This window comes from Heteronotia binoei, chromosome 4 (assembly GCF_032191835.1).
Source record: "Heteronotia binoei isolate CCM8104 ecotype False Entrance Well chromosome 4, APGP_CSIRO_Hbin_v1, whole genome shotgun sequence".
Taxonomy (NCBI): domain Eukaryota; kingdom Metazoa; phylum Chordata; class Lepidosauria; order Squamata; family Gekkonidae; genus Heteronotia; species Heteronotia binoei.
In genome coordinates, this window is record NC_083226.1 from 126,057,726 (window position 1) to 126,071,588 (window position 13,863).

A 13,863-nucleotide genomic window follows, 5' to 3' on the forward strand; every position below is an offset into this window, starting at 1 on the left:
AGGGAGATTCGCCCCCCTCTCTCTCCAGACACACACACAGAGATGCGCGCACACACAATATGTATATATGGGGAAGCAAAGTTCATTGGAATAGCAGGACATATGTTTTATTTTTTACTCAATGAAGTCCTGCATGTACAGAGAAAGGGAACAACAACCTGCTAGATTCTTCTTTCCTTATCACTTCTCCTTTGGCCCCTTATGCACACACATCTTACTGTAGATTTTCAGAGCAGTAAGCCTTTAATCTTGACTTGAGATTCTGTGCCCACCTTATGCACCATTCTTTCTCCTCCAATGCACTTATTCTGCAGCTACATTTTGTTTTTGCTTTTTAAAAAACCACTTTTCTAAATCAGGGTGGAACATTAATTGTGATGTTAAATGATGGTGTCCAACTTAAAAAAAATGCAGTTGCCCTATTGCAACTGTGGAGTAGCTTCCAGCAAGTGCCTTTCATTTAAATGAAAGGAAACAGAAAGGAATGCAGGAAAAGTGAGGGGGGGAGGGGGGGGAGAGAGAACTAACGTTGAAATTGACAAGACTTTTTTTAAAATTGACAAGCAGCTGGGAAGCCCTATTTCCCATATTGTTAAACATTAGGGGAGTCTCTGCTGTGTTATCAGCTACTGAGAAAAATAGGAAAGAATCACACAATCTCATAATATGGGGAAACATCTTGAGTGTACAGAATGCATGGTAGAACCCACTGACACTGGCATTGCAAGCTGTGATCATTAGCAACATGTGTGCACATGTGTGTGCCTCTGCAAAGTCGGCTGTAACCCCATCATGCTTTGCACAGGGCTGTAATTTGTATGGAGAGGAATCCTCTTTCAGAAGCTCTGGGGAGCTTTTTTTTTTTTTAGTTTTGTGACACTAAATTGAAAAAAATGGAAAGTAATTTTTCTGATGCCCTATCACGGTTGCATAGTAATGTTAATTTCCTGCCCTTCCTTGCAAATTTGTGTGGTTTTCTCTTTGTGATTGTCTAATTTGATTGTAAACACTGGTAGTGGTCTTGCTACTTTTAAAAAGCCTTTTCTGTGCTGATTGCACTCTGTCCTCCAAATGGATCAGTCTCAAGTGATTCTTAAGTTTGGTGGTTTGCAGAAGGCCCATGTGGCTCAGATGCCATTTTAATGTTAGGCTTCTGGAGACTGCCAAAATGGTCTTCCACCCCACCCCAACTTTATTCACTAAAGCATGAAAAGGAAAGATGCTTTCAAAGCTTTAGGTTTCCCACCCCAGTGTCTGTCTCTCTTTACATCTTATATCAATTTCATCTATGCTAATAACCCCCTCCCTTTATTTTGTTTGCATGTAGCATTGAAATCTCTCCCCCCCTTTTTTTTTGCACTAGGGACACTGTCACTTGCCTTCACTCTGATTCTCCTTTCAAGTCAATACCAGCAGGGAACTAAACTTTCTGCAGCTCCTTTCAAACTCTGCCCAGTCATTTTATTATTATTTTTATTCAGTGATCCAAGATTACCGATAATCTCATATTGCTAGATTCATGCCACTTGTAAAAAAAATTAAAACAATTAGGGGGAAATGGAGCTTGTATATTGTTGAAGGAAAGAGGATGGCAGAAGGTACAGAGTGGTCAGAACAACCTTGATGTGGGTGGGGGAGTGACATTCAAGGGGGTGGGAAAGGGTGGGGGGAATCCAAGGGATTCTGTAGGCTTTTGAATTACTTTTGGCTTATAAGCAAAACAAGAGAAAAATCAGCACAAAAGCACTCTCAGAAAACCTAGAGAAACAGTGACCAGAAAGTGAACTAAGTGCTGAAGGGAGCAAAATCAATGCAGAACTACAAAGAAAACCCAATGGTCAAGCACAGTGAAAGTGAGAGGAAACACCTGTGCATAGCAGGCCTTTATATCTGTTTCATGGTAAAGTATGGAAGTGCATGATTCATGATGAGATGCCATTTTGGTGTTTTCCAGGCAGCCTTAATATTCCAGTTTCCTTTCCCTTTGTTACCATTTCCCCCCTCTTGTTTCCACATAGCTTCCTTGGAAATTCCTTGCTGTCCTGATTTTTCAGTGTTTACCCCTGCTCTTTCTGAAACCTGGGGAAAACATGGTTTTTCCCTATGCAGTAAAAAGGGCTAGTTGCTGGCACCTCTCATTTATCTTCAGCAGTATTGCATGTGGCAGGTGGAGAGAAAGTACTGGGAAGTACACTTTCTGGCTCTATTAAGGCCCAGCCATGGGTGTTTCTGCTTCAGCATTGTTAGGACAGCAGAGTGAGCCAATGGCACCAAGCTGATGCCTGCTTCACACATGTGGAAGAATGAGGTGGATGGTTTCAGTCTGCAGGTGGTGCTTTGAATGTTCTTTTTGCTTTAAAAAAAAACTTCCTTGCAAGTAAAAAAAACCCAGCACAACAGGGAGAAACTTTGACCTCCTCTTATTTGTTTGCTGTGAGATTTCCCTATTTGCAGAGAGTTTTCAATGTTACCCCAGAGCCAGAAATGACTGGCTTGCACAGGGGACTACCTTTACCTTTACCTTTTCTGAGCTCTCTTGTGTTGCTTAAAGCTGGACTGGACTTAAGAACCTTTGTGGGTGTGCTGTAGCCACTTGTACTATAGGGTTATAGCATGGTCATACTTGGGTAGGCAGCCAATTAGAGAAACTCTAGGGAATGATAGTTTTTTCCAGAAATACAATTTGCATGAGTGGGTGTCTTCCTTTCCAGGAATATTGTCCTGTAAGAAGCCCCAAGGCTCTTTTGGTAGTATAAATGTCTGGAAAAAAATGACTTTTGTGGGCAGGGGGTAGGGAAAGAAATTCTTTAGCAGCCATTAACAGACACTGAGTGATGCTGAATAAAGCATACAGGGGCACATAGGTAGTAAATTTCACCTCAAAATCTGATAGGGTGGGCTATGTGGAATTAATAAAGTATTCTCTTTCTTTTAAAATTAGTATCTTTTAATAATTGGCGGTGGTAGTGGTGTTAGATGTGGAACAGAGACAGCTATAGCAAAGCAACATGCATTGGTATATACATTGTCTTTGTACAGTTCAGTTAACTGGAACTGTTTGAATATAGCTGAACAGCTTATTAAACATTTGGCTCTGATGATCATTACCAGCAGGAGGACACAAGCTGAACTGGCATTTGCACAAAAATTTCTGATCACTTAATACACTAACAGAATTTTACCTGAGTCAATCAGCTTTCTTGAGGAGCGATGCTGGTAAATCCATTTTACAGCCACTGTCCCACGTGATGTTGAAAACTATCATACTCAATCTGGGCCTTTCACACTTGTTCACACAGATTACTAAAATGATCTGATATGTCTCTAACGAGAAACCTCTGGAGTTTCTCAAGTTCTTTTCCTGTCTCTATAGACTTTTATATGAGACTCACAGAGTAAACCTTGAGAGGGTCAAATCAGATGAAACAATGGCATTTTATGTCCAAAGTCTCAGCATATTCTAAAGCTCAGTTATTGGGTTTGTGGCCCATTTCAGGTTAGGGCTATGGTGTAAAGGCAGGTAGGTTTAAGCTTCCCCCTTGAATTATTTCCCCAATCTAAAATCACCATGGGAGCTCCCCCCCCTTTTTTTTTGCATTAGGTTCCTGTACCTATACTCAGTTTGCAAGTCTGTTAACGATAAGGTCATTTTGAAGGTCATTAATTCATATGATCACCATAAATTGGAAGTAACTTGACAATACATACACATCTGTACTCAATATGTTTGCCTTTTGGGGGGATTCCCTGAAGCTATTTTAGGTGAGGAAAATAATATAAGGGGAAAGTTTGAGCATCCCCTCATCCTCATGCCATTTTCCCAACCCCCAAGCAGCTGATAGGTCAGGGTTTTTTTTAAAAATGCTGGGATCTTCAGATACGAAGTTTCATCTGACTTGGCTTTCATTTTGGGAGAAAAACACTTTTGCTTTCTTTCAATGGCTATTCAGACAAAATTCTGTACAAGGAGGCATTGCCTGTCATGAGGTACAGAAATGCAGCATAAGCATCCTTCCGAAGAATGATAAAAACGTGTTTTTTTTTTAAAAAAAACATTTCTCTCCAATGGAGGAAAGTGAGATTATCAGCATATACATATGCAGTCAGAGTGTCAGAGAGAAAGAAAGAGCAAGTTCTAACATAATTTCCTATCTTGAAACCAGCATGTCTTCTAATCTAAAACAGAAGTCAAGTTATTTGAATATGCAATTATATATCTAATTATTCAGGTGTTGTACCTCTCCAGCTAATAGCAGCATGAATAATCCACGGTGATATCTGTAATGGGCAATGATTATTGCAGCTCTGATATTTGCTGGCTCAGCATACATTCTCTTGCTTTTGTGAGTTCTAAACTAATTTTGTGTAGAAAATGTGACAGTTTGGTTATTGGAAATGTATAAAGTCGCTGGATGGGGAGAGAGAAATCTCTCCTATATCTGCTACACCTATGCCAACAGAGTTAGCCCTAAGAATGCAGAGCTCTAAAATACTGGCACAGTGGACCTGTCACTTTTTAAACCTGGCAATCTAAGAACAATCCAGCCACCAAAATAGGCTTATTGTATGCAAAGGTTTGTAAGTTAAATGGACATTTGCCCCCCCAGACGGAAGGAAGAGACAGACACAAGGGTTTGGGTAACTAAAGGCCACTTTTTTCTTTATTACATTAACACAAGGGCTATAAACATAACCAGCAGCACGGCAGGGCCAGGGGACGAAATACCCCTCCCCTGCCGCATAACAGGTGAGCTACCCTTCCCCTAGGTATAGCCAAAATGCATGGCTCGTACCCAGCTGGCCTAGCAAAGGTTATGCCGTGGAGTTCCAACCCCCATCTGCACGGCTAATGGGCGAATGAATCCATGCAAACCCAAGGCAGTCCACTGTATCACTCAACCAGCCCACATGGTCCAGGAATGATTTAGCGAGACCCCGTGCCCCAAAACTGGGGTGCTACAGGTGCTTACCGAGTTGCATAATGGAAGTTTAGGCAAAAACCCAGCCACCGCAATGTCAAGCCTCTGCTTAGGCAGCTGCGCCCATTAAACGCCCAACACTTCCTTAAGCCCTAGTTTCAAATCCTCCAAAAAGATGTCATTACCCTTATTCGAAAGATGGATGCCATCGTTCCTGTATAAATCCACACAATCAGCCCAGATCCCAGTGTGAGGAAGAAAGTGGCCCAAACCCCCCTCGAGGGCTTTTTAAAGTTCTAAATTGGCTTTGCGGCGAGCTCTCTCAATCACCCGTGGGTCCCATGCTCAATGCCATACCTGACGTGGGATCATGGCCGACCACATAATCAAAGCCTGCGGCCAATGCCTCTTGATGACTCTAAAGTCATCTTTGGCCTGCAACACAAGGGCTTTTCCCTTGAGTAGGCCTAAATCGTTACCACCCAAATGTATCACCACAGTATGTGGTGGCAAAACGTGAACATCTTCAAACAATAAGGGCAACAGGCCCGACCAATGGAGACCCCTGCCGTCCACACCATTCAATGGTGGCCCACTTGCTGAGCCCCAGCTGTGACCTGGCCAAAGCCCTCCTGGCCTGATGGGCAGCCCAAAACATGAAGCTGTGTCTGCATATGAGGATGCGTCGTCTCTCTCCACGGACCACAGCACCTGAGAAAGAAGAAACAATGAATAACATAGCCCCCTAATAATGTGATGCCAGTTACTGCCATGCAAGAGGGTGAACATAGCCCTTATAGGCCGAGGAATGCCACCTACCTAGCTTCTGAATGGAAGGCGGGGAGTACCTCAGGGCAGCAGCAGTAGATGCTGCTCCTATACGGAAGGAATGGGTGAACTTAACTCCCGACAGGCCCAGCATAGCAAGGGCCTTGCACGTCACTGTCCAAAACTGATGCTTCGTCAGGGGACTGCAGTCCCCGTGACGGAACAACAGACCGGTACCCAAACCATGAGCAGCTATGTAGTGCATTAAAGCCGCTATGAGACAGAGCTCGATGTCAGAACAGGAACCCAAACTAATAGTATCCCCCCGTTGCAGTTGATCGGTCTTGGAACGACGAACTGTAATATATACAGATCCAATGCCGCAGCCAGCGACAAACTGCTGTGTCAAAAGACACTCCCAAAGATGCTCCTGGACTCCCTCCTGAAGACCACCACGACTCGCTACAAGCAGCCGCAGCAGAGCCGACATGCAAACCACTGCGGCCTGAAAAAGTCGCGGTGACTGGCAATAGGCGTCATTCAGGGAAAGAGCACACAAGCTGAGCTCTGCCTCCCCCGAGCATAAGACGAAGAATGAGAGGAGGGAGCAGAGCCCGCCCTTAGGGCATGCCTGCTCCGCCCCCACTCCTGATGTTACCCTGCCCGCTCCTCCTCCTTGTGAGGAGGCAAAACGGCCCCCAAACGCAAGGCTGTGCAGCCTGCCTCTGGATGGGAGCCGCATTTCCTGTGTTTCACCCTAATTTCCCCTTTGTAACAGTTTCTGTTCAAATATTTCTGCACAGAGAGAAATTTTCCTGTCTGAAAACATCATCAAAGTCAAGTGAGGTCAACAACTTTGTAGTAAGGGGCACAAGCAACTGATCAACCATGCAGTCCTAAGCAGACTGACACGCTTCTAAATCCACTGAAATCAATGTACCTTTGTTTAGGATTGCACTGCCAATCCATCCCATGCAGCAAACATGTAATTGGAGATTTATAAGAGATTTCGGTGCTTGACCAGTGGGATTTAATTTCTCATGAATGCTAACTTAAAACAGCCACATACATTTGGTCTCTATTGTTCAGATTTGGGGAAACTGTTATATTTATTTTGGACAAGATATCAATATTATGAAATAGGCTGTAATCCTACATAAAGGGGGGCGGGAATCAGTTTTCTTCCTTTGTGGTACATGAAGTGGGCAGGCATCAATCATGCCTGAAAATGCGGAACAATGGGTCGCATCTCACAGGTCCATTACACAAACAGGTGCATCAGGGGAAGTCTGCTTGTAGGGACAAAAGTGCCACCATTAGTGAGATGAATCTACAGGATCCAGCTTCCCGCATTTGCATTGGTTTACTTAGTGTTAGCTTCTTGAATGGAAGTTTGGGATAGAGTGTACCCATAATTGGCAGCCTACTCATATCTACATGCTAGTGAAGCAGAGGAGAGAATTCTATCACAATCACTTATGACCTATTCCTGGGTCACTGTATTCTGCAGCTGATTTGAGGCAGACTGTATGAATAGCACATAATGAATACTATTTGAAGGGAAAAAGCTGACCCAGCTGTGCACACAAAACAAAAAAACCTGCATGATTGTTCCTTTAAAAACTCTGGTCTTGAGATTTTCCTTTAATTTTATATCCAGAGTAGGAAATCTGGTACATTAAATAAACATTACAGTATTTTTACTGCTTACTGTTAACTTCCTCTTTTGTGATATGTAAGTTGTCCAAAAATCTTTAGTTGAAATAAAAGCAGCCATGGGGTATTCCCAAGGCTATAATTTCACTGAGGATTTCTCTGATGTCACAAACCAAAGAGCTAAGTTGAGCTGTTTAGTCAGAGGAACCCCAAGATGAAAATTACATCCTTGTAACACACAGCAGGGGACTCTTTATACATTAACAGCTTTAAGAGAGCCATCTCTGATGATTATACCTTCTCTAAAGACTCAGGGTTCCAGCAAAATGGTTTTCATACCTAGAAAATAAGTATTTATTTCATCTATTTTTGCCATTCTGTCCTTGAATGAAGAGATGTCACTTTTTCCTCCATCAGCCAATGTGGCAGAGGTATGAGTTTTACCCAGCTTAAAACAAGATCATAAAAGGAAGATGAAAATGAAGCTTTTTGACTACTGGAGCTTTAAATCTGGATTGGATAAAATTCTGAAGTCCTATCTCTTTAGTCACATTACTCTTTGCTGACATTAATGTTGTCAGGATAATTTCATAATTCGGACAAAGGCATCTATCCTGCGTATGGACCATGTAGGAACAAACAAACAAACACTGCCAGGCTGCTATCCAACCTTCACATGTTTATCTGCTAGAACTTCAGCCTGCATTAGCAAGTTGGCTCCTGTAGTAATAGCACCTGACAAACCGCACCCCCCACTATTTTTTAAAACATATGTGACTGCATCCTTAGGGGTTTTAGCTTGTTTTTCCTATTAATTTCTATAAAATTAATACCAGTATATATTGGCAATTTTAACTACTATACCTAATTTTAAAAAAAAATGCAGCTGTGTATGTATAAAACAGCAAGGCTGATTTTTCTATACACACCTTAAATTTCCCAGCTACCAGAAGAAAGATACTTGTAAAGATACCATACTTGCAAAGAGCAAAAGTCAGGTCAGCCTGAGTACAACCGATGTGTTAAAATGGCAACAAGCTAGTTGACAACACTAGACAACTATTTTCTAGAAGGCTGCTCACATTTCTTCTCCATCAGTCCACATTTTCTGACTAATTTTATTTATTTGCTTTAGAGCCCATCTTTCTCCTTGAGATTTAGAAGAAGAAGAAGATAGAAGATATTGGATTTTATCCCGCCCTCCACTTCAAAGAGTCTCAGAGCAGCTCACAATCTCCTTTACCTTCCTCCCCCACAACAGACACCCTGTAAGGTGGGTGGGGCTGGAGAAGGCTCTCACAGCAGCTGCCCTTTTAAGAACAACCTCTGCCAGAGCTCTGGCTGACCCAAGGCCATGCTAGCAGGTGCAAGTGGAGGAGTGGGGAATCAAACCCGGTTCTCCCAGATAAGAGTCCTCACACTTAACCACTACACCAAATTGGGTCAATGAAGGCAATGAAGCAGTACGTACTACAAACAATACAAAAGAGCATTGCACAAAATCACATACCTCTTAAGCAAGCCAGGTGGAGTTGTTTGGGCTGGATTTTTAACATAGACATTCAGTTGGCCAGCTCTGGTGCCTGAAGGCTTTATTTGAGTGAGAATATTCAATGTATCTTGCAGTTAATACTTCTGTTTAATGAAGGGATGCTGCATTCATCTGATGAACTGAGCTCTGACACATGGAAGTTATTACTAGACTAAATTTAGAATCAGGTGGGTAACTGTATTGGTCTGAAGCAGCAGAATGAAATTTGAGTCCTGTGGCACCTTTAAGATCAATGAAGTTTTATTCAAGGTATTAGCTTTCATGTGCAAGCACACTTCAGTTTCTTATTCAAGGTATAAGCTTTCTTATACCTTATCTGAAGTGTGTATGCACATGAAAGCTTATACCTTGAATAAAACGTCATTGGTCTTAATGGTGCCACTGGACACAAACTTTGTAGACTATATTTTGTTAGTGTATTAGGTCCCATTGCACTCCTCCTGTTTCATTTTGCTACAGGCTAATACGTCTATCCCTCTGAAATTATTATTGTAATTTCTGTGCACTGAGATAATTTCTTGTGCTGTAGAATCATTCTTTTCTCCACACAGCTTTCTGATGTTCTACCTCTTATTCTATATAAGAAAAGTTTATATGGTAGCTACTTTATAGTTTATTCTGTGGAGACCCACAAAGTTCCAGGCCAAATGCCTATTTCTGTTTTGCACTATATTTCTGGTCATTTCACAGAAAACAAGGGAAGGTATAGCAATACTTTACAGTCTAGTCAGTTTAGGCAATGCTGAACATAAGAATGCATGAAGCTGTCTTAATACTGTGTTAGATTTATGGTCCATGTAGAATTGTATTTTCTATTCTGACTAAGGGCAACTCTTCAGGGCCTCAAAGACAATAAGATCTTTCCCAACATCTGCTAGTCAAAATCCTTCTAAACAGGAGTTATCAGGAACTGAACCTGGGACCTTCTGCAGACAAAGCATGTACTCTACCACTGAGCCAGCAGAGAAAAAATGAGAAGCTTCATCTACTACAATCTTCTTCCTCATTCTTCTGCCACTATACTTACTACTATTACCCCTCCTGCTTTCTTCTTTTTGGACATCACACTCATCCACATTAGTTTTGCAACTTGTATGCATTAGCAAAGATCTGCAGGCAGACGTTAATCTCATCTTCTTACTCAGAATTGTATAGGAAGAAAACAAACAGAATGCTCTAACCACTTCCAGTCTCTTGGTCTAGTATCGTTTATTTCTCAGATCCTAAAGCCTTTGCTTAGGTAACTCTGCTTTCCTGATAGGCACAGTTGCTGTACTTTTCTACTACACAGAAGGAGAACAAAATTCCAAAAGCAGTTTCTAGTTAAACAAAACAAAACAAAAAACCCAGAGGTATTTCTTTCAGCCCACAACAGCTCTCCTTCCTTCATTCACCCTATCAAAAACTGACACAACTACTTGCTCTCTAGATCACATATGTGATTGGGCTATTTTTCAGGATGTTTAAGGGATAGAACAACAAATGCAAAACAAAATAGTTAAGTTGGACTTGTGTATGTTTTTAAAAAAGAAGAAGAAATCCTGTCCCATCTGTCAAATTGTATGTATGACATCATCAGATATTCTGCACTTGTTTGCAGCTATTCAGGCCAGCCTGGCCTGCAGTCGAAGCATTGTGTTCAGGCTCTCTTTGCAGGGTCAGCGGGCTGGAAAATTACCACATGCTGTCAGAGTTAGCTCAGCCAGGTCTTGTTATCGTTGTTTCCAAGGAATCCATTCATTCCATTATTTTACATATTGGGCAGACGTCCTGAAACTGAGGCTTGGGCTGTACTAACTTGAAGGGCCAAACGTTAATGGGCCTCTATTGTTAGTGGAATAGTGGCCCAAGACGTGGGAAAAAATACCCAGACAGCTCCCTGACATTGGTTTAGGACCTGTAGACTTAGGGGGTAGCCTATGAAGAGCTTTTATGTAAACAAGACTTAGGTAAATAAAAGCTGTCTTCTGTGTCAATATTCATAACCTCTTAATTTCCCTCCTTCCTTTAAAGAAAAAAAAACTTGAAAAAAGATACCAAATCTGTCAAGAAAAAGGCTGGGAGTTTTATATATATATATATATATATATATATATATATATATATATATATATATATATATATATATATATATATATATATATATGTGTGTGTGTGTGTGTGTGTGTGTGTGTATATATATATATGTGTGTGTGTGTGTGTGTATATATATATATATATATACACACACACACACACACTTTAAAACAGCTAACATTTTATTTAACATTTAAGCTGTATTTGTAAACACTAAGTGATTTCCCAGTTGGAACAAAGCAGTTTTGTTTTGAACTTGTCCCACAATTTGTTTAGATGACAATGAATCTATGACTGAGTGTATTTAAGGCAAGCCATTTTTTTCTTAGTCAAATCCTGTGTGAAAGTGGAGAAGACAGCCTACGGTCTTTTAAATGGTAATTTCCTGGCATTGAGAATTTTGAATAAATTGATTGCATGCATTTCAGTTGTTTTCTTAAAATATCCTTTCCCCCTGTTAATTTTTTTTTATGAAATCAAGAAAAATATTGTGAGTGACAGGATTTTTGTTGTGGACACATTTAAACATTTTATTGCATCAAAACTGATGCTTTTCAACAAGCTTCAATTTATTATCATTGGTTAACACTGAATCCCCCCACCCTTTATTCTAATTTGACATCCCCATATCTTAATCCCAAGATAAAAGCGGGATAAGAAGGTATGATATCATGGATGGTATTTCAAAATGTGAAAATTTCTGCTATTGAAGTCCAGCCAAATTATAGAGTCATAGAAAACAACTTCCCATCCTACCTGGCCAGAGGCTTATGGGAGCCTGAATAAGAAGGGACTTTCTCTACTCATCACTAAGCTCTGGAAAACTTAACCACAAAACTCACTGGCAGAAATGTGTGGTTGCATGCTCTGTTGGCTAATTTTGATTACCATCACAACCACCACTGATTAAACAAAACTTATAAGCGTGGAGCATCTACCGCTAATTTTAGCTTCATGAACACTGATTTCTTTCAGTATTTGCTGTATAAACAATCATGTAATGAAGTAGTAGTCATCTTGGGAGAACCTTTTATGACATTACTTCTCCATGGAAAAATTATCCATGTGATAGCAACTTCAAAAAATATGTTCCTGTTTGCCCAGTTCTGAAAGCCTTTCATTGGTGGGATGCAACTTAGTCTTATAGCCATTATTCATAGAACAATATTTGTAAACAAGGTTTTAGGTGTCTAATGGAAACACATTTTATATAAGAAAGACACTTTAAAGTACTTAAAACTGCTTAAAAATTAATGTGTTGTGAGGGAATCAATTTTCACTTGCTTTTGGCTCAATTGTCAGATCAGACCACAAGCATTTCTAGTCTCTGTTAGAAAGAGAATGATCTCTGAATACATCTGAGAAGGGGGTGCTATAAAAGCATCCACACTGGTTGGCTTTGTGGATTTGCCCGTGCACACACACTGCCCTGGTCCAGTCAGGAAAGTCTGGAAAATGCATCCATCATAGTCCAACCTGGATCAGAAAGGCTTCACATGGGTTGTTGTTCAATCTTAAATAATCTCTCTAGTTTTAGGTAAGAGGTATAATGGAACTTGGGTCAAGTCATTAGTTGATTGATAATGCAGAGTATGTTGGGTGATCAATGCTTTAATGGCTGTGGAGAAAATATTAAATATTAAAATTCTCTACTAAACTCAAGCAATGAAAGGTGGCACATGGCAGCTTAATTACTGGTGTTCAACACCTGGACACAGGATAAATATCCTGCAGATTTAGGCTAGACAATAGCAAGCCTCCTAATATTTTAATGTTACTGAAATGAATATCGCATTTTAAAGAAGGCAACTCAATTTCAAGTAAGAAAAGATGTTAAACTACTTGCTGTACCCCCAAAAATCGGATTAGTCAGCTCATCCCTTTCTGAAATATATTCAAAATTTGAGCTAAGATTATTTCTGTTTGGCAGTTAATTTTAAACCATTCCCTTCTTCAGATGGCATTAAGTGCCAATGGAGAACTTTATTTTTTCATAAAATAATTTGTGTCAGTGCTAGACTTCTTGAACCAAGCCCTCCAATGCAATCATCATAATCGTACTGTAAACCCTAGATAATTTCATTTGTATGCAAGACAGATTATCTGTATGTACAAAATGTTATGTTAAAACAAATATGAAAATTTAACCTCCTTATATTGAAAATAATCTTCAAAGGAAATCTACCAGAGTTTAAAATGAATATCCTGAAGGAAAAGATGGAGAAGAAAATAAACTTTTGAGAACAGTACCACTTTCGTTTTCAGATTTAATTTGTATTCCCTTTTCACTCTTTGCACAGGTAGAAATAGATGACAGATTTATACAAGTGCATAACTAGAGAAGCATAGGTCAGTTTTGTATGGGCTTGAGTTAAACAATTTTAAATGTTACCGATTTCTGTGGGAGAGTTAACCACGTATTTAGCACTCTCCTAGTGAAATGTACTGAATTTAAGAGATTTAATTTTGACTGGATGGCATTCAGTACTTATTTAGATTTGGATTTATATTTTCCCCATCTTTCTCTAAAGCTATAAAACAACATGTTGAAAAATTAGCATAAAACTAGACACAGAAGAAACATGCAGCTGAGCTTTTTTTTTTTTTTTGGCTTTTTCAGTAGTGTAATTTTGTAATGTCTGAAGTCTGGGTACACATTTTTTTCTTTGATACAACAACTTTAAAAAAAAATAGGATAACATTAAGTTCTTAAAGAATTACAATATTGAAAGAGATCCAAAAACTGTATATAGATTTTCATGTATATTGTTTTGTTTTGTTTAGTTACCACCTGACTTCTTTGCAGAAACAGGGCCTTTGATAGGAGAAAGCAACTGGAGCCAGCTTCCTTAAGCATATTATGAAATATACAGATTCCATAAGATTCTGTAA